Genomic DNA, 26,224 nt, shown 5'->3' with positions numbered 1-26,224 from the left:
TCAAATGATTCTCCTGACTCAGCCACCCAAGTAGCTGGAATTACAGATGCCTGCCACCACACCTAGCTAATTTTTGTACTTTTAGTAGAGATAGGGTTTTGCCATGTTGGCCAGACTGGTCTCGAACTCCTGACCTCAGGTGATTCACCCGCCTCAGCCTTTCAAGGTGTTGGGATTACAGATGTGAGCCACCATGCCTGGCCAGAGATAAGTTCTTAGCAAAAACAGCAGATTCTAGAGATCTCACTGTTTGTGTTTCTCCTTTCATGCAGGTTCTCCTGGAGTTTGGCTGACCACAATCTCGTCTTCTTCCAGGAAGTGAGGAAACTAGTGTTTGGGCATGCTCCCAAGTAGCACCTTGTTTTTCCATGTCTGCACTGATACCTAATTAGGAGCCATTCACCTTGGAGACAGTGGCGTTATTCATGTTGAAGCTGGCTCCCAAGAAAACCAGGAAGGCAGGAACACCACCACTCTGGATTAAAGATCCATTGGTCTTCATGGCCAGACCACCATTGAGTGTACTGGTTTCCTGGTTTCACAAAACAGGGTCCATGTTCACTGAAGTGGCCAGGATTTCCCTGGGAAATATTTGAGACTCTTTCCATTTGTACCCAACAGGGCCATGGTGTTCTCGACAGCCAGCTTCCTACCATGGAGTGCTGAGTTACTGTTTACCCTGGGAGTCACATGGTGGACCTTCCAATTGCCTTTGGTGGTAAAAGCTCGCCCACAAATGTTGCATTTGCGAAAGGTTTCTCCCCAGTGTGAGTCTGCTTATGAACCTGAAGAAGGCTAGTGGGTGAGACGTTCTTCTCACACTATGTGCAGCTGTGCAGCTTGGCCTATTGGCTTGGTTAGGCCTCTAACAAAGGACTCATCCCCAGGGACAATGTGGAGGGTCCAACAAATGTATCAGGTACTTCAACACTGGCATAGATTGGCTGGGCTTTGATAAACACTGAAGGGAGATGGCTCCAACCTTCTGTCTTAGTAGGGCTGTTTTCAGAGCTTTCTGCTTTGTCACCAGCATCAGGAGACTCTGACTTGATCCTTTCTGCTTGGCCATTTGCCAGGGAAAGTACTTAGAAGGATGTGGTTCCCATGATGTCTGGACTTCAGCTCTCATACTTCTGGTCCCCCATCAGTAAGGTCCAGTCGTTAGTCAAGCTGTTGCTCTTTACGGAACTGTTTTCTCTGCTGATCTGGTCCTACAGGCCAAAAGGAGCAGGACCCACTGTTCCCAGGGCATCTAAGGAAGCCATCATGGTGAACCCTAGCGTGGGTGATGCCTATTGCATGCTGGGAAGAGGAATGGGGACCTTTGAGGAGCCACTGGAGGCCTCTGGGAGCTGACTTCATCTACTACACTGGTGCTTTCAACAACATCATCATGGTGCATGGCACCGGTGCTGCCATTCTCATCCACCATCATTGGCTCAGGACACATAAAATCACAGGACTTCTCTGGCAGGGGAAGGTTGGTAATCTGACTATCCATATCCATCTGAATATGCTGCTGCAACATCACGCTGCTGGTGAACTTCTTCTGGTAGAAAAGGCATAGATGCTGAGCTTTTACGGACGTGTTGATTGGGTGAAACCCAGCGTGTTCTAAGGGTTGTCTTTGGTAGAAAAGCTCAGACAAACATCTTACACTGGAATGGTCTCTCCCGAGTGTGGATGCAGCGATGCACTTAGAGGGAGCTTTAGCAGCTTAATACTCGGTGGCAAATGGGACATTTGTTGGGGTCAGTGATGGTCACGTCAATGTATTCCGCCAGCTGGGTCTCTGACCCTGGCTCAGGGGTCCTACTCCCTTGGAAGCCAACAACCCTTGGGGAATTATGGTTTGGCCCCATGCCATGAAGTGTGGGTCCACCCTCACTTTCTAGAGAAGGCTATAGGTCACTGGGCAATGGGCCACCTGTGAGGTCCTTGGGGTCAGGCCCAAAGAGAGCTTTTGAGGTAGCCCGAGTGAGGGTATTACAAGGACAGGATTTCTGTCTAAAGAGAGACTCAGGTCATCTATTGAAGTGCAAAGAGTGCAGAGGGGATGCCATTGCCCACCACCATTTTGTCCTAGAGCTCAACAAACAGCTGAGGGTTTGCCTTCACTTGGGAACGTTGGTGAAAGTGCACCTTGAGGTTGCCCTTGGTGGTGAAGCAGTTATCACAGACAGAGCACACAAAGGGTCTCTTCCAGTGTGGAAGTGGAGGTGGCTCTGCAAGGAGCTATCAGTCTTAAAAAAAAAACCTTGCTACAGTACTTACATTTGCCCTTGTAGAAGATCACCTTGTCTTTGGGTTTGAGATCCACTGAGGAGATGTTCAGTTGTTTCCCCTTCCCTTTCTTGGATGGGTCTAGTGCCTCAGTGGAGAAAGGACTTTGGAAGAGCACCAAGCCGAGGGCCTGAGGAAGCAAAGCACTCAAGAGGTGGGATATCACGTTTGGAGCACCCCGGATCCCCTCCAGCTTCACAGCATAGGGCATCAGCCCTGGACATGGAAGACTGGTGGTGAAAAGGATGATGTGAGGTAGTATAGCTTGTTTCAAGGTGTCAAGAGACAGACCTTGGCTTCCAGCTTTCAGGCTGAGCAAAGCCACAACCACAGAAATCTCTGCTGGGACAGCTGGCTGCACCAAGTTTTCAGGGTTTAGGCCCCTTCCCCACCTGAGTGGAAGGCATGCAAAGCCCACATGTCCTCCTGGATGCGGATCTGCTTGGTGAGTTGAATCTACCATAGCTGCTGCTGCTGCAGACACAGGATCTGCTCAAGGACCCACGGGATGCTGTTGGTACTGGACACAGAGGCTAGCAGTGCATCTAAGCTCCGCAAAGATTCATTGCCACTTTGGTGCCTTGTAGTGCCTGTGTTGGCCACTTTGCCTTTGAGTGAATAGCTTATGTCCTGGGATGTGGGTGGCAGGACATCTCTGTTTTTAGGTTGCACCACAGACTCCACACCCAGCTCCTCCTTCATGTTCCCTAAGCTGCCACAGTTCTCCCTATGACTGTCTTTACTGCCTGAACTAAGTGGCTGGTGGCTCAGCACAGCTCTGGAGAAGTCTCCTGAAGGCATTGGCCCTTCGCTGTCATTCATGATGACAACACAACAGGTGGATTTTGAACGCAATTTCTCTATGTTCCAAGAATTGAAAAATGCTAAAGAACTCCGCACAACATTTCTCACATTTGTGTGTTTCCTCCCGACAAAGTCACTTTATTATCGTGATTCCCTGGGTGGTTCACTGGAGGACCTAAATTTTGGGACAACTGGCCTCCAGAATGGTGATATAATAAATTTCTGTTGTTTAAAGCCATCCAGTGTGTGGCTGTTTGTTACAGCAGCCCCGGCACCCATGCCGCCAGCACCACTGGGACCACATCTGCAAACGCTAGGGTCAGCTGCTATGGCTACTGCCCACCCTGGTCCTCCTCCAAGTTGATGTGCTGGGGTTTCACCTGCTTGTGCCTCAATGTGGTATGAGCATCAGTGTTCCTAGAGAGCTACATCTATTTGCCCTCTCCCTAATAGTGCTTTTTTGAAGACATAGAAAAACCCATCTTTAAACTCGTATGGACTCTCAAAGGACTCTGAATAACCAAAAGAATCCTGAGAAAGACAAAGAAACAAAATTTGGAGGATGCACAGTTCCTGATTTCAAAACTTGCTACAGCCGCTTGTGGTGGCTCACACCTGTAATCCCAGCACTTTGGGAGGCCGAGGCGGGTGGATCACAGGGTCGGGAGTTGGAAACCAGCCTGGCCAATATGGTGAAACCCCGTCTCTACTAAAAACACAGAAAAATTAGTGAGGCGTGATGGTACATGCCTGTAATCCCAGCTACTTGGGAGACTGAGGTAGGAGAATTGCTTGAACACAGCAGGTGGAGGTTGCAGTGAGCCAAAATCACACCACTGCACTCCAGCCTGGGTGACAGAGCAAGACTCCATCTCAAAAAAAAAAAAAAGAAAAGAAAAGAAAAGAAAAAAACTTACTACAAAGCTGCAGTCATCATAACAGTTTGGTACTAGAATGAGAACTGACATATAGACCAATGGATAGAGGAGTCCAGAAATAAACTCTCATATATATGGTAAGTTAACTTTTAAAAAGAGAGCTTAGACCATTCAATGAAGAAATGATGATGCTTTCAACAAATGGTGCTGGGAAAACTGGATATCTACCTGTAAAAGAATGAAGGTGGACCCTTATGCCAGATTATATACAAAAAGGAAATAAAACCTCATAATGAATCAAAGACCTAAATGGAAGAGCTAAAGCTATAAAACTCCTAGAAGAAAACATAGGGGAAAATCTTTATAACATTAGATTGGGTAATAGTTTCTTGGCTACGATGCCAATAGCACTGGCACCAAAGAAAAAAATCGATAAACTGAACTTCAATGAAAATAAAAACTTTTGTGCATCAAAGGATATTATGAAGAGAGTGAAAAAAGAATCCATGGGATGGAAGATAATATTAGTAAAACATATATCTGGATTACAGGATTAATATTCGGAATGTATAAAGACCTCCTACAACTCAGCAGCAGCAACAACAAAAGCAGCCCCATTCAAAAACAGGCAAAAGCCTTGAATAGACATTTCTCCAAAGATACAGAAATGCCCAAGAAGCACATGAAAAGAACATCATTAGCCATTAGGGAAAATGCAAATCAAACCCACAATGTGATACCACTTCACATCCATTAGGATGGCTCTTATTTAAAAAATAAGAACCTGAAAATGACAGCTGTTGGCAAAGATATAGAGAAACTGGAACCCTTGTGCATTGCTAGTGAGGATGTAAAAGATGCAGCCACTATAGAAAACAGTATGGTGGTTCCTCAAAAAATTAAACATAGAATTACCACATGATTCAACAATTCCATTTCTGGGTATATACCCAAGAGAATTGAAAGCAGGGACTCAAACAGATATTTGTGTACCATTGTTCATAGCAGCAGCATTCACAGTAGCCAAAAGGTGGAAACAGCCTAAGTGTCTATCATTAAATAAGTAAATAAATAAATGAAATATGGCATATACATATAATGGAATATTATTCAGCCCTAAACAAGAATGGAATTCTAACACATACTACAACACAGATGAACTTTGAGAACATGATGCTAACTGAAATAAACTAGTCTTTAAAAGACAAATACTATATGATTTTATTTAAATGAGGTGCCTAGAGTTGTCAAATTCATAGAGACATAAAGTGGGGGTTACCAGGGGAGTAGGGGCTGGGGAGAGAATAGGGAATTATTGTTTTATAACTACAGAGTTTCTGTTTGGAATGATCAAAAGTTCTGGAAAAGGATAGTGGTAATAGATGCATTATAAATGTACTTAATGTCAATGAAAATGACACATACTTAAAAGTGGTTGAAATATATATATATATGTTTTATCACAATAAAAGAAATATACTGGTCAATCCTAAGCAGGAAATGATAAACAAACTGTAGTATATTCATACAATAAAATACTACTCAACAATATTTTTTAAAAAGCTACTGATATTGCCAAAACCATGGATGAATCTCAAAAACACTATATTTAGTGAGAGAAGCCTTTCACAAAGGGATATATACAGATGATTCCATTTATACCAAGCTCTAGAATAGGCCACATTATTCAAAGTGAAAAAATCAGAAAGCAGTTGTCTGGGGAGGGTTGTTTTTTTTTTTTGGGAAAGGGGCCTGGAGTTTTCTTGGGTGAAGAAAATGTACTATATTTTGGTTTTCATGGTTGTATATAATTACCAAAATTCAGTTAATTGAACACTGAAGATTTTATCATATGTAAATTATATCCCAAAGATACAGAAAAATTCTACTGGTTGAAATTTCTTTCTAGATGGACAGTGCTGACCTGAGTATCCCAATGGTCCTTCTTCCTTCTCCCATCTCCATGGCTGCACAATCTCCTGCCTGTCTCTTTCTGATTGACACTTTCCTTATTTGACTCTGTTAATATATTAAATAAGGTTACATTAACATTTTACAAACCCAATGCATATTCAGTCTTCTTAAGGTGATTTTTCATGTCACCTTTATGACTCTTTATGAGGTTATATGACTTCTGCACATAGCCTCCCAAAGCCAACCCTATCATAATGATCCAGTTTTAAGCATATACTTCACGAGAGCCCCCATGCTAGAATATGATACTATTTTCAGTAGATGAGCCCTAGAACTAAACAAGATGACCCAATACTTTGGTTTACAGTCAGATAACATGATTAAGTTGAACCACATAAAACCGCCAAGGTTTCACTTATTTTCAACAACAAAATGACAATTACATATGGCTCAAAAAGTGAGGTTTTGACAATTGAATAATCTCTCGTTTTTCGCAACATTCTCAAGAAGTAATCCAATGTATGATGCCTATTTCTTTTAAAATTAGAAGAATTTAATAAACATGCACAAATAATTAGTTGAATTATTTTGAAATGAGCTATCATATAAGTAGTTAAATAATTAAGTTAATTACATTTAAAGAATAATTAATTAAATACTTGTTTCAAAAGATTAGTCAAGTATGTAAAAGATTTTAACTATCGTTTATATACATACGCTCATGGTGACCCAACATTTTTCTGGAGGTCATCTTGCAACAACAGAGATTAGCCTCTGTGTCTCAATCATTGTTACATTCTTAGCATCTAGTAGAGTGCCTGAAATCAGTAGATGCTCAAGAAATGTCTGCTAAAATGAACAAATACAAAGGAGTTTTTGTCAGATAAACCATCACATCCAAAAACATATATTCCAACATCTTTTGCCTATAAAGGAAGCCCCCAGGTAATCTTCATTGTATTTTTCCCATGTTCACATTATATCCAAATCAACCTTCTTGCTTCTAAGACATACAGCGCCCAAATCGAAGAGAAAAGGTAGGGATATCAAAAATCCAAATTTTTCCAAATCATGTCTTCTATGTGACTGGAATAAAAAGCAACATAGAGGATTTTGGGTTTGACAATGACAGGAACTTCCAGAAGAGACAGTAGAATGCAATCGAAATATAACTTTTGCCATGGAATATTTAATTAGATGGAAGCAATACGGCCATCTGTTAGGAGCATGTTACCTATAAATTGGACAGCCCTGTGTTCAAAGGTCATGTCTTTTCTAGACATGACCTTGGGCAAGTTCTTTAGGTCCTCCAGTGAACAACCCAAGGAGCTCCTGTTGCTCATCTGTAAAATGAGGATGACACTCACTCATTCATTCATTCATTCATTCACCTGTCAAATATGTATTGAACACCTACCATATGTCAGGCCCAAAATGTGTTCTGGGAACAAAATAGGCCAAAAGGCCTGTCCTCACGGAGTTTACAATACAGAGAGAATGGCAGGCAAAAAAATCAAGTAAGTGAAATACAGAGTGTGTTTGAAGATGAGCTGAATTTTCAGAAGAATGAAACTCTGCCTGAGTAGGTAGGGGAAAACCCAATGGGCTTTGAGTAATTATTGGTAATGGGATGAATTACTTCTACCAATGGGCAACTTAGAGCAATCAGTTACATGGATTTAAGAGAATCATCACTAGCTAGATGGGCACATGCTTGAATAGATTAATGACAGAGACAAACAGAGCAACAGAAGGATGAATTAGAGACGCAGGCAGACAGACCTAAACAGATTGACACAAATGGTATCTCAAGGTGCCCTGACAACAGCATCTGCTTGCTAGAATGACTGACTTTAGATCTTGCACTTCTGGCTAGTAAGGTAGGCATTAGTGTCTCCCTCACAGGACCATAGGCATCCTTGCAAAATCCTCTCCATCTTTGAAGGTGAGTTGGGAGACCTGTTCCTCCGTTAGGAGAGGATCTATGTAAATCTGTGCCAGACCTCTTCTCCAAACCTTCCAAAAAAAATTGGCTCTTTCAAGAAGAGGGAAGAGGTGATGCCAAGCTAAAGTGTCTGTATCGGGAGAAGCGAACAGTCCCAAGAGATAGAAACCAGACACAAGAAGGATGAAGAGAGGATGTAATTCAACAAGGAGACGAATGTCAGAGGGTGTCAAGTTTTATTTCAGTAAGACCAGGGCAGTGGCCCATCCTTCATCATTTCCCATTTCACAGAATTCAGTGTGGATTGAGCATTAAAAGCTATTGGAGAATTATTGTTGGTCTTCTGGGTGTGATAATGGCGATGCAGCACTACAGAGAGAGGGAAAAAAAGGTCTTTCTCCTTTTTGTTTGCAGTAGAATAATATGATATCTAGGATTTTCTTTGGCAAACTCCAGCCAGAAAAATAAAAAAAAAGAAAGAAAGTCCGGGGTTTTGATGAAACAAGCTTGGCAACATTTTTACGATTGTTGGAGTTGTGTTGGGTGCACAAGAATTCATTAGATACTTCTCTCTGCTATCGAGTGTGCTGGAAAGTTTTCATAGTAAAAAGTCAAAAATTTTCCCGTTTATTTTCAGAAGGGAAAAAATACACATGAGCACACATATATAATCTTGGAGCATTTTTCCAGCTTTAGGGATTAATTCCGTTTGGCAGACGGAAGCCATTCTGCTAAATGGAAGAGCAGTTTGGTTCCATTTAATTGCTACCTTAAATTAACTGTTGCCTAGAGAAATGATTGCTAGGGCCAGAGTGGAGGAGGTGACAGTGAGCTTCAAGTGGTGTTGAGCAATTTCAAGTGTGACCAGCGACTTAGGTGGAAGGATGCGGAAGTCCCATGTGAAGGACAATACTCTCTAAAAATCACTGCTCTCAACCATCTTCCACCATCTAATTGAGAAGGTTTTTTGAAGTCCTTCCCAAATGTTCCCAAACAGAGTATTTTGTGATGCAGAGGAATTTTTAAATAATTGTACCCAGACTTACATGCCTTCAACATCCATTCACTACATATTTGTTCAGTATCTACTCTATCACCGGCACTGGGCCAGGCATAAGGGCTGTATGGTGGTAGACAACTTAGAGAAGAGCATTGCTTTTATGAGATTTATGGTCTAGCTAGAAGAGCAGGCATCCTCAACGTGCAAGTACACAATAAAGCAATTAGTGACCTTCTGATATGTGGAAAGTTTGTTTTGTTTGTTTTGTTTTGTTTTGTTTTTTGAGATGGAGTTTCGCTCTTGTTGCCCAGGCTGGAGTGCAATGGTGTGATCTCCGCTCACTGCAACCTCTGCCTCCCAGGTTCAAGCACACACCACCAAGCCCAGCTAATTTTATATTTTTAGTAGAGACGGGGTTTCTCCATATTGGTCAGGCTGGTCTCGAACTCCTGACCTCTGGCGATCTGCCTGCCTAGGCCACCCAAAGTGTTGGGGTTACAAGTGTGAGCCACCGTGCCCACAAGTGGGAACTTTTATAGATCACGGTAAGGATGTGCTGAACACTGGTATAAATTTACACAAGTAGTCACTCATTTAATCCTTTCAACAACTCATATGCCTTCTCCAGGTGAAGAAACTGAGGCACAGAGAGGGTAAGAAACTTGTTCAAGTTTATCAGGTATTAACCAGTGGAGCCATAATTAGAACCCCAGATTTGCTGCAGAGCCTCACCTCCTGGCCACTCTGCTGTCCAGCCTCTCCAGTCAAAGCCACTGTTACATATTTTTGGAGTATTTACCATATGCCAAGCTCTGTTCTCAGCCCTGGGATAAAGCAAAGAATAAAATAAAATCCCTGCTCTCATGGTGCTTTTTAGGGGAGAGGGGACAGTGAGAAACACCTAAATCTATAGTATGCCGGGAGGCTGTAAGTGTCACACAGGATAATAATCAATGGAAAAAATAGAAAACAACAGAGGGTCTCCGATGGCAACAGCATGAAGTTCTTGTAAGTTCAAGGACTCTCCAAGGAGGCACTGAGATTGGAGGAGTGAGGTGGGTGTGTTAGGAGATGATGTCAGAAATCAGATGATGCACATACAGTCTTGCAGGTTAACAATTTAGGAACTTCAGATTCCACTGTGAATAGACAAGGAGCCCTCAGGGTCATGAGCAGAGGAGACATAGAATACACCCTTTTTTTTTTTTTTTTTGAGACAAAGCCTTGCTCTGTCACCCAGGCTGCAGCGCTATGATCTCAGCTCACTGCAACCTTCGCCTCCTGAGTTCAAGTGATTTTCTTGTCTCACATAGCTCCCAAAAAGCTAGCATTACAGGCATGTGCAACCATGCCTGGCTAATTTTTGTACTTTTAGTAGAGACGGGATATCACCATGTTGGTCAGGTTGGTCTCAAATTCCTGGCCTCAAATGATCCCCCAGCCTTGGCCTCCCAAAGTGCTGGGATTACAGGCGTGAGCCACCCGTGCCCAGCCAGAATACACCGTTTTTCAAAAGACTCACTCTGGCTGCTGCAACAATCCAGGGATTCACGATGATGGCTTGGACAAGGAGATAACCTCGGAGGAAGACGAAAGGCAGGTGGATTCTGGATGTATTCTCAAGGTGAAGCAGGAGGAACGGCTGATAGATTGGTTGCGACTGTGAGAGAAAGAGAGCCCCTCCACAAAGTGTTTGGCCTGAGCATCAACCAATAGGGAGCTGTCTTTAACTGCAATGAAGAAGACTGCAGGAGAGTGAAGTCTTACCTGGCAGGGTAGAGGAAGGAAAAAGAATAGGTCCCTTCACTCACTGGCGGTACATAAATCGAGTGGAATCCCACGTCAAGGTTGGAAATCAGGCTAGATGAACAACAAGGTCAGAGAGCATAAGTATGGATGGTCTGTAGAAATCCTGGAGCCAAAATACCCATGCCTACAGGAGATTCTTGTGCCTGGGGTCACCTAAAGAGGGTGAGGTCCTGGTCTCCGATGGTGGGCTTTGAATTCAGCCCTGGTGGGCTTTGAATTCAGCACTGAAAGATGGGAAAGACACAAGGATGCAGGACAGATAACTTCCTGGCAACCATGCAAGCAAAGGTTGGGAGGGAGGCACAACTTTGATATGTGGCTGGGACTGTCGTGTCCTCAACGACCACTGGACAAGGTTTCCAGGGCTCCATTTTCTGCACTTCCCAGAGAGTGGGCACAGGGGTGGGCAGAGCAGAGTGCTTCTGCCAGGAAGACACGTGAAGCCAGATGGAGAAAAACAGTTGGTACAGCCACAAAAACAAGCCACTCACTTCATGGCTTGGCTGTTTGGGTTGTAAAACTATTGATGGAGGCTGAGCAAGAGGAGTCCAGGGAGGAACAATTCAGTTTGGTGATGTCTCAAAAACTCGCTTAGACAAGGTGGTCCTGAGAAGAGGATTTAGACAGTCCCCTTCCCCATGGCCTCCCACATTACTCAGCCCGGCCACCCAAACTGCTGCCCCAGGCTATATAGTACAGGCTCTGAAGGGGCCAGGGAGAGGCGGTGGAGAACAACAGTTAGGGAATCTGCTCTGCAGCCTGACGGCTGAGTTTGAGAAGCTGCTCTCCCACCTACTAAATATGTGTGTTCCTGGGCTGCTCTGTGCCTCATGACCTGTAGTGAGGATCACAGTGGCTCCTTATAGGGTGACTGGGAAAATGAAGTGAGTTGACTGTGTAAAGCATGGAGACAGTGCTTGGTATGCACTAAGTACTCAGTAAAAATTAACTGTAATTATTGGTATCTAACTCTGCATCCACAGAGCTGAGTGTACAGCTCACCACATGTTGGGAGTTCAATAAAGGGCCACTTAATGTAATTTGATGTCATCATGATCATTAGCATAGTTATTGAGCTCTTACAGTGTCCAGTGCCTTGCAAAGCAGTTTAGACACTTGAGTTTCTTACACTGTGGTATAGGAAGAACTCAAAAATCTAAGGACATATGTCAGGCTCTAATTTTGCTGAGAACTCACTTTTAGAAGTCGACTTCGGTCTCAGATAAATACAACAAAGCAAAGGCGAAAAGAAAAATGAACAAGGAGAAAAGACGTTCCTGAGGATGAGAACTGAGATTTTAGATGTTTCAGGGAATTAGATATGCCCATACGATTGCCCATACTATGTGTAGTGTGTGTGCATGTGTGTTTTTAATTGGAGCTAGGCATTAGTCAGTCAATGGGTTACTTAGTTTTAACTTGGGACAGATGGTCCTTCCCTTCTCCTTCCCTCCTACTCTTCCATTCTTTCTTTCCTTCTTCCCAAGAAGGAAAGATAACGGGTTTACGAACTATGAGATATAGAGCAGGCCAATATATGGACAAATCAGTACAACAATAGCCAATTCTCTAAAAAGCTGGTTTGCTAAAAATGCCATTCAGTAATTGATTTTCCTTGAATTGACCTAAGTCCCTGGTATATCACTGATGATGGAAAGACAGAGACAAGAACAGGAAATGGGGCCCTTAAAGAGGACACCACACTAGCCCTGCTTGGAGAGCTGTCCATCCTAAGGCACCTGTCCCCAAGGGAGGTGGAAGATTCATCCTCAGCAGAATCCATACTCAATTCAGGGACCAGAAGCAGTGGGCTTATGGGGAAATGGACAATGGAGGCCTTAAGTATTTAGGAAGGACTCACGAAGAAAGAAGAATGCCTCGAGCAAGACCTGGAGACAAGATGTCTCTTCAGAAAACATCCAGATGAAGGAGGAAGACCAGCATGAATTCCTTAGAGCAAATTCCACTTTGTGAGAGAGGAGGCAGGCTGCAATAATAAAGGCGGAGGTCGAGCCCAGAGGCTCACACCTGTAATCCCAGCACTTTGGCAGGCTGAGGCGGGCTGAAGTCAGGAGTTCAAGACCAGCCTGACTAATATGGTGAAACCCCGTCTCTACAAAAAATACAAAAATTAGCTGGGCATAGTGGCCTTCACCTGTAGTCCCAGCTACTCCGGAGGCTGAGGCATGAGAATCACTTGAACCCGGGAGACGGAGGTTGCAATGAGCCAAGATTGCATCACTGCACTCCAGCCTGGGTGACAGAGCAAGACTCCATCTCAAAAACAAATAAATAAATAATAATAAAGGTGTAGTTTTCCCCAGAATGAAGGAATCAGGAGGTAACAATCTTTATGTGGCTGATTCTTCCCAGCTGAGTTTAAGTTCAGAGTTCTTAAATTCCACACAACCTGCACAAAGTGATTAGCGTCCTGATGAAGCATGAAGTAGGGAGGTTGTTTATTTCTTTATTTCTCTCCTATTTTCTGTCTCCACCTTCCCCAGATAACACTAAGTCTGCTTGTTCAGCCACTGCCCACCCCCCACCCCGACCTCACACAGAGACACATAGCTTAATGGTTTCTGGTGTGGGCTTGGGGGACAACCCACCATGTGACCTTGGGCAAATCACTTCCACTTGCTTGTGCCTCAGTTTCCTTATCTGCAGAATGGAAATGAAGATAATAAGAGTACCAGCTTTATAAGGCAGTTTTAAGAGTTAAATAAATTAATATAGTAAAGTTCTTAGAATAGTCCTTGGTTCATTGTAGGTGATCAATGCCTCATAGCAGTTGTTGATATTACCACTGCTGCCTCCTCCTCCTCCTCCTCCTGCTATTAATCACTTAGTTGAATGAAAATGCATTAGACTAAGGTAATGCATAGTAAAAAATTAGAAAGACAAGAACTTCAACCTTTAACTTCTTTGAACTCTAATTTATAAGACGTCAACTGGAGAGAGGGTTATATGGTTTCCATTTAGGACAGTGTATGATCACTGGAAAGCTATGTTGGACAACATCTCTGGGTATAATGCAAGACGGGCATTGAAACACAGTAATGTTCACCTGCTGGAGTGCAGAGAGCCTTCACTTAATGAATGAGTTGTCATAATCCATTTCAGAGAATTCTGGTGGGAAAGATCTGAACCATCCATCCTACTGGTTTCATGAAAACACCCAAGGATGTACTAGGAGAGACGTCTTTCAAAAGTAGAAGCAGAAGGGCCTAGTTGTGCTTCTGCTCCTCCCCCAGAAAGAAAAGCCACACTCCATCTGACCCTTGGCTTAGACATTTAACCTAGTGATGGACAGGACAAAACCTACATGACGTTTCAAGGGATGGATCGTGTGTTCCTCTCACTCTGTGCACATTTCTGGCCTCTTCCTCAAGAGAAGAGAGAATTTCTGCCCTCTGTATCTTCATCATCCCTGTGCCACCCAATTATAGAGGGGGAGAAATTGATCATCTAATATTCCCTGGACCCAGCTTTACTGAAGCTTACTGCATTGAAAAGCAAACTTGCTTCCTTCTGCCATGTGAGACAGGCTCTGCAAGACTGGCCCTAGCAGTGCCTTCTTTCCACTTTCTCCCACTCTCTCTGGAAGGGGGATAAAGGGTCTTAACTCTCGGGGAAGGCTGCGTTATACTCTTGCCTTGGAAAGAAGCACAGACATCTCTTATTTCTTAAGAGAATCTCTTAAGGTCATCTCTTCCTTTGTCCCTGTGGCAGCAGGCAAAGTCAAAGCCAGCCTCCGAGCCTGTCTCAGCTCTGCCTGCACCCATGTATCAGACCCATCCATGATTCATGATTCCTTCCCAGGGAGCATGGTCTGTTCTATTCCTCTCCACCTCCCTCCCTCCCTCCCTGTTGTCCTTGTGTTAGTGCCCATTGTGTGTATGAAACACTTTGTGCATAGAGGAAAGCAGAGGTCTGGATCCACAGTCTCAGATTCCTTTGCTGTGTGCACTCGCCCAAACAGCAGCAGGCTATGACTCCCACTTTGCAGATGGGAAAACAGAGGCCCAGAGAGACTTAAAGGAGCTACGCTATAGAAAGAGAGAGTAGGTGGCAGAGCCCAGATTCTATGACTGGGCTTCATGTTCTAAATCCTCTTCACAGTTCACCCACTGCTTCTTATCCACATTCACTACTCTCTCTTTCAATAACTGAATCACTCCACAAAATATTGTGTGTGTATGTGTGTACATATATATATGTAATATATGATATACATATATGCATGTGTGTATAGCAAAATAAGATATGCAAAAGAAAACATACAACAGGTATAAGATATCAAATAAAATTATACAATTTCCCCATCCAGTGTCTAGGTGCTTGGAGGAATATGTGAAAATCAGATCATGTTATCCACCACTTAGACTTATTGGACTCAGAGCTGCTTCTCTCCTTCCTGATTCACAGTAGACTCTGAAAACATCGGCTCTGCATCCTCTCTCCTTCTTCAGTCTGGCAGTCAGGCTCTGAGCTATGTTCTCATTAGAGCAGAATTTCCCTCTCCACACAGCAGTGTCTGGATGGAGGCTCCGTAGAGTTGAGGATAATAGACTCTGCCGGCAGTTCCAATCAGGTAGGCATGACAAAAAGATGCGTGCAACACCCAGAGTGTGGACAGAAAGCAATAGAGTGGGACGCAGACTCGACTGACACAGATGGTAGCTGCAGTTTGCACAGACCGGATGGCTGGAGCTCGCTCCTCCTGCCTAGCTTTCAGGCAGGGGTCTGGGAGGAGGCGGGTGATGAGTGGGGTTCAGGAGTGAGTGCAGTGATGCTGCCTAAACCGCCAGGTGCTCTGAGGTTGAATTTTTCTCAATTAATGACTTAATGCTTGTAACACAGCTTCAGCACATGTGCCACAGTGCCTGATGAGAGAGCAGGACAGTGCTCTTTTGCCATTAATCCTGGAAAGGATTTTCTAATCTTCTCGTCATGGTGACAAGAGCTTGTGCGAGGCAGAGCTGGAGACAGTTCCAGGAGAGGAAAAAAAAATAACAGCTTTGGAGTTGGAAACCTGGACTCTGATCCCAGCTTTGTTTATATATGAGCCGCAGGACCTGGGGCATATCACCCCATTTTCCTGGAGCACAGATTTCCCATCCTCACTTGCATATAAATTGTATAAATCTGCCAATAATAGAAATATAATCTATATATGTATGTATATGTAAAAGCACAAACTCCTAGCCTGGGCAAGGGTCTGCATGCTCCAATCCCTGCTCATCTTTTACCCTCTGTTCCTATCACCATCCACCCTTAGTCCAGTTGGCTCCAGCCTCTCGTCTTCCTGTACCTCTCAAAGGACCAAGCTCACTCCCACCGTCACTCTCTGTGCACCTTTTCTTCCTTCTACCTGCAATACTTTCCTGCCCACTATCTCTAACCAACTCCATGTCTTACCTTAAATAGAACTTCTCTCAAGAACCTATCTGGACTGCCTCCTGCTCCAGACAGGGTCTCAGTTGAGCAACCTGAAGTCACAGAGCCTGGTGTTGGAACACAGGATCTACAGGTGGCATACTGGATTCAAACCTGGAGCTGACAGTCACTGGCTTATGTGACCTTGGGAAAAGTCTTGTCTGAGACCTTGTCTCCTAATCTGTAAAGCAGGACTCATATCAGGTTTACATCAGAGGATTGATGTGAGGATTATATGAAATTAACTATGAAAGATACACAGACTCTGGATGAGATACCTGTTTCCCCGCTACAGCACTTGGAATCATTAGTATGTTAGAAAATATTCAACCTATTATTTGTTCCACATCTATCTCCCCTACCAGATTTTGAACTCAAAGAGAGAAAGAACCATCTCTGCCTGTTTCATCCCTGTCCCCAAATCCCCACCAGACCAGATACTCGGTGAATTGTGTGGTTTGAACGAATGACTAAAATGAAGACATTACCACCTCTCTCCAGGATCTCCTGCGGAAGTAGAGGAGATCGTGTGCAGTCAAGTGCATCACAGGCCATTAAATGCCGCGAGAAGAGGAAAGGTGGTTATTGCATCTTCTGTGAGGTGCAGAAGGGCTGACAGGCCACTGGGTGGGGCAGAAGGAAGGGCATTCATGGCAGGGAAGAGAAAGAGAATTAGAACATGGGAAGGGCTGGAGGAGATGCAGGGAGGACCTGGTAGAGGGGATCCTGATGGAATGAAAGACAGGGATGAGGAGAATGACACCACTGCTGTGCATAAAATATCCAGGCCCTGAGCATGGGCTAAGTGTCAGTCCACCTGTGCCAATCCTAATTGAGGCGTTATGCATCTTTTCCTCCTAGGGCTGACTTTCCCCAGAAGGCTTTTATTCATGCATTCATTCGTGCAATATTTATGGATTTCCTACTAAGTGCACTTTATTGAGCACTCACTAAGTTCACTTTGAGGTATAGGGGATATGGCACTGAATAAACCAGACCAAGTTTCTGCTCTCATGAAATGTACATCCTAGTGGAAATAAAGAAATAAGTAAATTAGCCCCTACAGGTATCATATCCAGGATAAGTGTCCTGAAGGAAAAGAAAGCTACAAAGAGGATGGGAATGGTGCAGGTCAGGATGATTTTACAAAGTAGAGTCACGAAGGCCTCTCTGATAAGATCCATTTCAGCAGCAACCTGAAGGAAGTGGAGATAGGAGCCATCAGGAAATCTGAGGGAACAGTGTTCTAAGCAGACTAACGCAAGAACAGAAAATCAAACACTGCATGTTCTCACTCATAGGCGGGTGTTGAACAATGAGAACACATGGACACAGGGAGGGAAGCATCACACACTGGGGTCTGTTGTGGGGGACTAGGGGAGGAACAGTGGGGTGGGGAGGTTGGGGAGGGATAACATGAGGAGAAATGCCAGATGTAGGTGACAGAGCGAGCCTGCATCTCAAAAAAAAAATCACAATCGGAACTGAAGGAGACCTTGACTCTCAGATGGTCCAAGCACCCTCATTTGACCAATAAGAGAGCTCCCAGGTCACGTGGTCAGAGAATGGACAGAGCTTGGGTCTGAATCCCCTTCCCAGTTCAAAACCCTTCCACCTGGTGGCTTCTTTTTGGTCACTGTGACTGTCCCTTCCATCTCCGTGGTTTTGGACAAACAGACCCACAAAGAGCTACTGCACTTTCAACGTTGAGGGTATAATTAAGAACAACTTGCTTTTCATTTATAATTTATGCATTATACGCCACCTACTTCCCAAAAGGATTTGAGACAGCTTACAATAACAATCATCTTTAAACCATCTGCACGGCCACCAAAAAACATGTCTTCAGAGAATCCTTAATGGCACAAGGAAATGTACAAAACATAACTTTTAATGAAAATGACAGGATACAATAGTGTATTTACTATAATATTGTTACATATTATGAGAACGGATAGGGAGTGGGAAGAGAGGGAGAGTCAGAAGAGGGAAGAGAAAATGGGAAGGGAAGGGAAAGAAGGGGAGAGGGAAGATTGGGAGGGGAAGGAACATCAATAGTGGTTATTTCCTTTGTTAAAATTGTATAGTGAGACCTCATTTCTCACAGCACAAGTCCCCAAAATGTCATAAATAAGATTATTTTCAACAACACTCTAACATCTTTTTAAATATTAATAGTTATGCATTCATATATTAAATGTTGATTTTTTTAAATATGGCTAACACATCAAATCCACGTGTTCTGGTTACATTTCACTGCCCTTCCAGATCCATTCTTCACCACTTCTGCCTTGCTCTGTACAGAGGAGATTTCTTTGTCCTCTGGCTTGGTTTGGGCCAATGGGAACTCCAGTTAAAAAAAATATATTTCAGAGGGCAGAGGAGGGAGGATATTGGTCGCCTCTTTCCCCCAACCATCTCTGCATTGCCCCAGCTCTAGAATGGCTGTGCCCCTTGGCTGCCTGCGAGCCTCTATTTCAGGGCTCCAGTTCTCCTTGGGGCCATTAATATTGTTCTGTTTCCCCTCATTCCTGTTTCACTGTCCGTTGCTCTCTCTCTTAACCCTGCCCCTGCTTATATAACAGTCCCTTTATTCAACTCTTTTTGTTTAGTATTTCTTAAAGTACATAAGAATTGCCAGGAAGTAGAGCTGGTTAAAACACAGATTCCTCCCCCATTCCCAGAGATTCTGCTTCAGTAGGTCTGGGCAGGGCCCGAGAAGTTTTATTTCTAAAATAAAACTTTTTATTTCTAAAATAAAAAAAAAAAAGCTCTCAGGTGATGATTATGTTGTTGGTCCAGAGACCATACTCTGAGTAGACAGTGCTTGAGTGAAATCCTTTGGCTGTGTCATCTACTTTCTGGAAGTTCCTTGACTAATCCTTGATGAGGCAGTCCAGTGGAAGTCTCCACCACAGTGAAAATGCTCTGTACTCTCCAACAGAGGAGCCACGGTGTCTCCTGAGCACTAGAAATGTGGCTAGTGCCATTAAGGAACTGGATTTTTAATTATATTGAATTTTAATTAATAAAAATAATTAGCTCAGAGCTAGTAAGAGTCAATTGGCACTTTCAACAGTCTGCCTGGAAATCTCCTTAACCAATTGACAGCTTCGTTAGGCACCATTCTTATCTTCATGTTACTGTAGGGGACAGTTTTGCTAATTGTTCTGGCAGTTTGTCATTCAAGTTTCATTTTCTCCTATCTCAATAGCAATTTCCTCATTGACCTTCCAGCCTCCATTAACAGCCTCCTTGAGGCATTCCAGATCTCTACCCACTGCCTAGTTCCAAGGCCACTGACACATGTTTTAGGGTTATAACATGGCAGCATTCTACTTTGGGATACCAACTTCCCCTTTGATTATGTATTGCTGCATAGCAAACCTCCCAAGACTTAGCGCCTTGGAACAACAGCCCTGTTATTATCTCTGAGTCTTTGGGTTGACTGGGTTCAGTGTGGCAACTCTTCCGCTCTACGTGATGCTGGCTGGGGATACAGTCTTCAAGGGGCTCAACTGGGATGAAACATTCAAAAGGGATTACTCACCTGGCTGGCAGTCAGGGTTGGCTGGATGCTGAGATGGGGCTACCATCCAGAGTGCCTCAATTCTTACCCATGTGTCTTCTCTGCATAGTTTGGGCTTCCCACAGTACAGCTGGATTCCCAAAGGCAAAAAGTACAAACCTCTTGGAAATCTTAGAGCATCACTTCTTGTAGATTCTAGTGGTTAAAGCCAGTCACATGAAGACCCAGATTGAAGGGAGGGGAAAAAATTTCCACCTCTTGGTGTGAGGAGTGGCATGTACATACAGTGAAGGAATGGATTGTTGATGTTACCTCCCTTGGGAGTTAAATTAAAATGTACTCCGATTCAGTAAAGCTAGGTGAGAAACCACATTTTTAACAAGTTTCAGGTGATGCGGAAGCTGCTTGTTTGAGTAGATTAGAGGATGTAGATTAGATAGTGGAAGTCCACTATGCGTTTATATATGTACTTCCACATAAATTTTACAATGACCCCGAGGATAGGAATGATTATCTCCATTTTACAAATGAGGAAACAGTAGCTTGAAAGCACAGACTATGCTTTCAGTAACAGGGATGTAGATTAGATAGGGTATATCACCTGGGGTTTAGAATCACAAGACTTCAGTCTAAAACCTGTCTCTCTCACTTTCCTTTTTGTTGTTGCTGTCGTTTTGTTTTGTTTCTGGCTGTGAATCTTGGAGTAAATTATCTAGTCTCAGTGTCTTCTTGTGTTAAGATGGAAAAGTAGAACAACTGTGAGAATCTGTAGGAAGAAGTACAACGAAATACTAGCTGAGTCTCTTACTAACTGTGTGTCTTGGGGCACTTCACTTCCTCTCTCTGAGCTTTAGTCTCTCCACTTAAAAGTGAGAATAGGAATGAAAATACCAACCTCGCAGAGTGGTTATGAGCATGCAGTAAAACCTAGAATTTGTAGGAGTATTGAGAAGACATGGGATATACACTGGTTTGCCTTTCCTTTTCGTCCCCTTCAGCACCATCAGATATTTCACAACAGGTCAGCATTTGCTGATGTTTGGCAGAAGGACAGAGTAGAAGGAAACAAGGACTGAGCTTCTGAGTTAAGTAAGATTCAAATCTAACCCATGGTTCGCCTCTAACAGTGACACCCTGTGACCACAGAAAAGTGAGAATTGGCTTCTCCTTCTCCCCCTACTGGGTTGGAACCAAGGATAATAACCAAGAACCATATTTGTCCTAGGTGTCTGGCAAATAACCTCAGCCCTATTGTTTGTGGTATCAGTGGCCAGAATGATTAATGATCCCTGCTGAGAAATGCAGCTGTGAGCTTCTGATGATGGAGGAGAGCTATGAGGCCCTGAGTCCCAGGACGTTCCTATCTTAGTTCCACGTGGGCTGTGCCCCCATCAGGATCCTTAGGCCACTCTCGGGAATCAGATGTTCTGGACACACTGGAGACAGCCCAGGTTTGTTTAGTCTTTTTTGGTGGGCTTTCTTGTATTCACTGAGATCTGTGTAGAATCCAAAATGCCTCTCCGACATCAAGATTATGTCAAGCTGTCATACCTGGGAATGAGGCCACAAACAACAAGTCAAGAAGCAATGGTTCGTGTTTATTTTGCACTTACGCCATGCTAGGCTCTGAGACAAATGTATCACACACATTGTCTCATCCTCACAACAGTCCCAGAGATGACAGCTTAAGAATCTCCATTTTTCAGATAAGGAAACAAAGGCACGCAGAGATGAAATGACCAAGTGGAAGTCACACAGTGAAGGGGTGAGCTTGGGCTTGAATTCCGGTTTGATATTAGTCAGACCTGAATTCAAGAAAAGTGGGGAAGTGAGAACCAGCTTGTGATGCTAGAGGTGGTGGGGCACGGCATCAGACGGTGCTGAGATGATTTTTGAAGGCTGGCGAAATTTGGCTGTGGTGGGAGGGGAGGAGCATCTCACAACATCTCAAAATTAAAAATGTTGCTGTCCTGATTCAGTGACCATGGTGTTGTTCCCCTGTACATACACACACACACACACACACACACACACACACACACATCTGGAAAGAGGAGCGTCATAAGATTAAAGTGGGAGTTTAAGAACGAACTCATTTGATTCTTTTGACCAAAGCAGAACTGGAAGAGTCTGTTGATCCAATCTGGATCTGCTGCTCCACAGATAGGAGGCTTGGCACTGTACCACCTGGTGACCACACCATCTTCCTTCGTATGCAAGGCCTTCTCATCCTCACTGGACTGTGTCTTCCTTGAAGATACAGATATTGCCTTCTGCTTCAAACCCCCTGTACTTCCCATCGTGGTCACTGAGATAAGATCCTCCTCTGCAGCCACCCTCTCTCCACTTGGGTCCACATCCAGCTCATTCTCTGAATTGCATTTTCAAAATGCAAGTTAAATGATGTCACTCCCCGGCTTAAAAATCCCTCTGGGATTTTCCCTGTCTTTAGAGTCAGAGTATCCAAAGTCTTTCCCAAGCTCATCTTCCACTTCCTTGCTCACACCAAGCCCTCCACACCAAGTCCTGCCACTTTGTTGCCCACACCAAGCCCTCCAGCCATGCCTTGCCACTTCTAGTATCATGAGCTGGTTCTCACTTCCTCACTTTTCTCCTGCTGTTTCCTATGCCTGGAATGTCCTTTCCCCAACTCACTACCCTAGTAATATGGCCAGTCGCCTCACCCCTCTGAGATTCAACTGGCCCATCATTACAGTGAGGCTAATGATTAGGCCTCCCTCACAGGTGACTGGAAGATTAGGGAAGATAAGATGTACAAAGCACCCAGAACAGGACCTGGCCACCATTAGTGTCCCACCTGGCTATGGTGGGAGGGAGTCTATTCCTTGGCCCAGAATCTTCCTTTCCAATATCATCTTCGTCAATTTTACACTTTTCCAAGGAATCTTCCCACACTATCTTGACCCCCTACCTAAGGTTTTATTTTCCCCAGAAGACCTAAATCTGGATGATTAACAGAAAACAAAGAAAAGTGGCACTTCTTTTTTTTCTCTCCAGTGGCCAAGGGAGAAAAGGAAGGGAGAGTTGGATTGCTGAAGAGACAGCCTCAGAACAGCCACTGGAGTTCTAAAGACTTAGATGCAGGCATATGGATGAGGTGCAGGATTAATCACTTCCTTTTCTCTTAAAGAGTGACTTGAGGCAGAAGGACAGTCTCACTCAAGACCATATACAGCGTTTTCTTGGCAAACTACTGCCATTTGTCGCCCTTTGGGAAAAGCATGAGCAGAAGGGAAATATTAGAAAAGTATTTTACCCGAAAAGCCCCACAGGCTGTAGGATAAATCTCCTGCCATGGCTAAGCCACAGGGAAGTTTCACACGATTACTTGCCCAAGATCCTCATAAATTGTCAGCTTCGCCAGTCATATGTTAAACCAAACTTGAGGGATAAGAGGAAGAGACATAAACATTAAATACATAATCTTTCAAGTGTGTGCCTTCATTTCCCGACTGTTTTTCTCCAAGGGGAATTGTTTTCTCCTTTCTTTCTCTTTTCCCTTTTCCTTTGACGTTGCAGAGAGGAGTCAGAAGTCATCAGCTGGATTTCTGATTCACCACACAATGGAGCTCTGAGAAAGAAGGACCAGCTTAGGAGAAAAGCAAAAAGTGTTGCAATCAGACGGTGTTGGGTGTTCGTTTCTGCTCTGTCACTTAACACTTACCAGTGTTGAGTCTTCCTGTGATGTGCTTAACCTCTCCAAGCCACTTTTTCCTCCTCTGTAAAATGGAGATAATCATTCCTAACCCTAAGGGTCACTGTGAAATTTATGTGGAAATACACATAGAAAAGGCAATAAGTAGTAGGCACTCAATAAATGGCTGTTGTTATTGTTGTTGTTATACTTGAATAGGATGCTTAAGATACTTCAGTGGTCACCAATAAGAGTCCTAACACCCCTACCACTGCTTCTGGACTCCTAATTGTCCTTCCTGGCATCATTTTTCTCCATAGGCCTTATCGACCCCTCGTGTCCAACATATATTTCCTTATTTGTAATTATTTGTTTTCCTTTTAGTGAATGTTAACCCCTTGAGGGCAGAGATCTTAGTCTTCTTTGTTCCACTGCCAAAATTGCAGCACTTGTTAAATGTCTGGCACATGGTAGATGTCCAATAAACCTCTGCTGGGTGAACAAATGAATGAATGAACCCCCTACTATACTCTGATCCCTACTTCTCATGATAACCACTGGAAAAAGGAAGAACTCACATCATCTTTCACTGTACCCTCTGGAAGTTTGATGCCTATTAAATAGACCAAATAAACATCCTTGTTCCAGATATTTCTGCTGTATAACAAACACCCCAAGGTTAATGCCATAGAACAATAAGCACATTACATTGCTCATGATTGAGACCAAGGCTACTAATCCAGGATTCACATGCAGTTGAAGTTAGATGTTGGCTGGTCTGCAATCATCTGAAGACTCAACGGTGGCTGGAGGATCCAGCTTCAAGGTGGGTCACCCATATGATTGGCAGCTGATGCTGGCTGTCACCTGGGAGCTCAGCCAGGGCTGTCACCAGGAGCACCTACACATGGCCTCTCCAGCACAGCAGTTTCAGGGTAGTTATATTTCTTATATGACACCCAACTTCCCCCAAACCATGTCCCACAAGACAATAAGGCAAATGTTTTGGCCTTTTATTGACCTAGCCTCAGAAGTCACAGAAGGTCACTTCTGTCATACTCTATTTGTCAAAGCTGTCACTAGAGCTGCCCAGCCAGGTGCAATGGAAGGGGACATGTACCCCATCTCTTGATGAGAGGAGTGTTAAAGAATTTGGGGCCATGTTTTAAAACTCCACAGACATAATCTCACATGCCTCTGGAGACTAGCCAGATATAAGAAGTAAGTGAAATGGGTGTGGATGAGTGATACACTAGAGAGTGGTGTGGACTATGGAGAAATGGAGCATTTTCCTCTGACTGGAGGTATCACCCACAGCTCAGCAATCACCAGTTTTTTCCTGTAGAAATATGGGCCCAGGGTTGCCAGGTCCTTTGATTTTTCAAGTGAAGCTGTGAAAATGTCAGTGGAATTTCCCAACTTAAAAAACTCCATGTGACCTGAACAAAACAGGGTTAGAGACCCACAGGTTTCCAATTGTTGGCAGCTAAGATCAATGATCTGAAGTAATGGTGTTTTGTGGTAACAGGGTGAGAGGACTGCCACATGTTTCTTCAGGCTACATGAAGGTAGACGTGGTGGTTCATGCCTGTAGCCCTGGCACTTTGGGTGTCTGAGGTGGGAGAATAACTTGAAGTCAGGAGTACAGGACTGCGTGAACTTGAAGGCACTTTTATGTACCCTCTCCCCAAAACAGGAAATAATGCAAACAGCCAAAAGACCATTTTGGTAGAAATGAGTGGCTACCAATCTTGAGAGCTAGAAGGAAAAGTAAATGGAATAAAGTAAAAGATTTGTTAACCTCCGCATCATGTGCCATGAATTTTTATGTATCATTGCACTAAATCTCACTGACAACTACCTGGGATAGCATAATTACCTTCCCATCACAGGTGAGTAAACTACATTAGATCCTGTGCTGGGGTTCATACAGGTAGAAGGTAGTATGATATGGTTTGGCTGTGTCCCCACCCAAATCTCATCTTGAGTTGTAGCTCCCATAATCCCCACATGTTGTGGGAGGGACCCAGTAGGACATACCTGAATCATGGGAGTAGTTTCCCCCATACTGTTCTCGTGGTAGTAAGTCTCATGAGATCTGATGGTTTTATAAGGGGTTTCCACTTTCACTTGGCTCTCATTCTTTCTTGTCCGCCACCATGTAAGACATGCCTTTCACCTTCCATCATGATTTTTAGGCCTCCTCAGCCATGTGGAACTGTGAGTCCATTAAACCTCTTTTTCTTTATAAATTAGCCAGTCTTGGGTATGTCTTTATCAGCAGCATGAAAACAGACTAATACATAGTAGATCCCAGGTCAGCAGGACCCTGGACTCCTCATCCCCAACACAAACAAATTCCCCCCACCAGACAAGGCCCTTGGGAGTTACACATGCTGCATAATTAATGTTGTGGCTCAAAAGGAATCAACCACGTCTGAGATCATGGTGCTGATGAATAAACGGCAGAATATGAGCCATGGGGCCTCAAGTGGGCCTAAGGTTGACCATCTTCTACTTTGGGCATCTCCTGGCTGGTGGTCATTACACTAGAAGAACCTCCCAATGATAGTAATAACAAAAATGTTAGTAACCATGATATCACTTACACAATTCTTGCTTTGTGTCAGCTCCTGTATGTGTATTTTTTATTTATTTAATCCTTAAAATAGTTCATTTTACACATAAGAAAGCTGAGGTATAGAGAGGTTAAATTATTAATACTTGCCTGAGATAACACACTAGCACATGGCAGAGTTAGCGTCATTACCCAAGGCTATTTGGCTCAAAGTTTGTTCTCTTAAACCCTAAGCTACCCTCCTTCCAACTTTTTTTTTCTATTTGCCACACTGCTTAATGAAATTTAGTGGACCGTGTCCATCAATACAGACACAAAGTCAAGCTCTGCCTCTCAAGAGGCCTGACCTTGGTGGATGCTCCCCTATCCAGTCACACAAGCATGAGGACT

General features: G+C 43.7%; 1 pseudogene; it reads right to left on the bottom strand.

The window, feature by feature from the left end:
- Window positions 1-264: 264 nt before the first annotated feature.
- On the bottom strand, window positions 265-25,323 carry LOC100391985 (sal-like protein 4; annotated as a pseudogene).
- Between the last annotated feature and the right edge of the window lie 901 nt (window positions 25,324-26,224).

The sequence above is a fragment of the Callithrix jacchus genome, chromosome 12 (assembly GCF_049354715.1).
Source record: "Callithrix jacchus isolate 240 chromosome 12, calJac240_pri, whole genome shotgun sequence".
Lineage (NCBI taxonomy): Eukaryota > Metazoa > Chordata > Mammalia > Primates > Cebidae > Callithrix > Callithrix jacchus.
The sequence above is the reverse complement of the archived record's forward strand: the minus strand, read 5'-3'. Positions and strand labels throughout refer to the sequence as shown.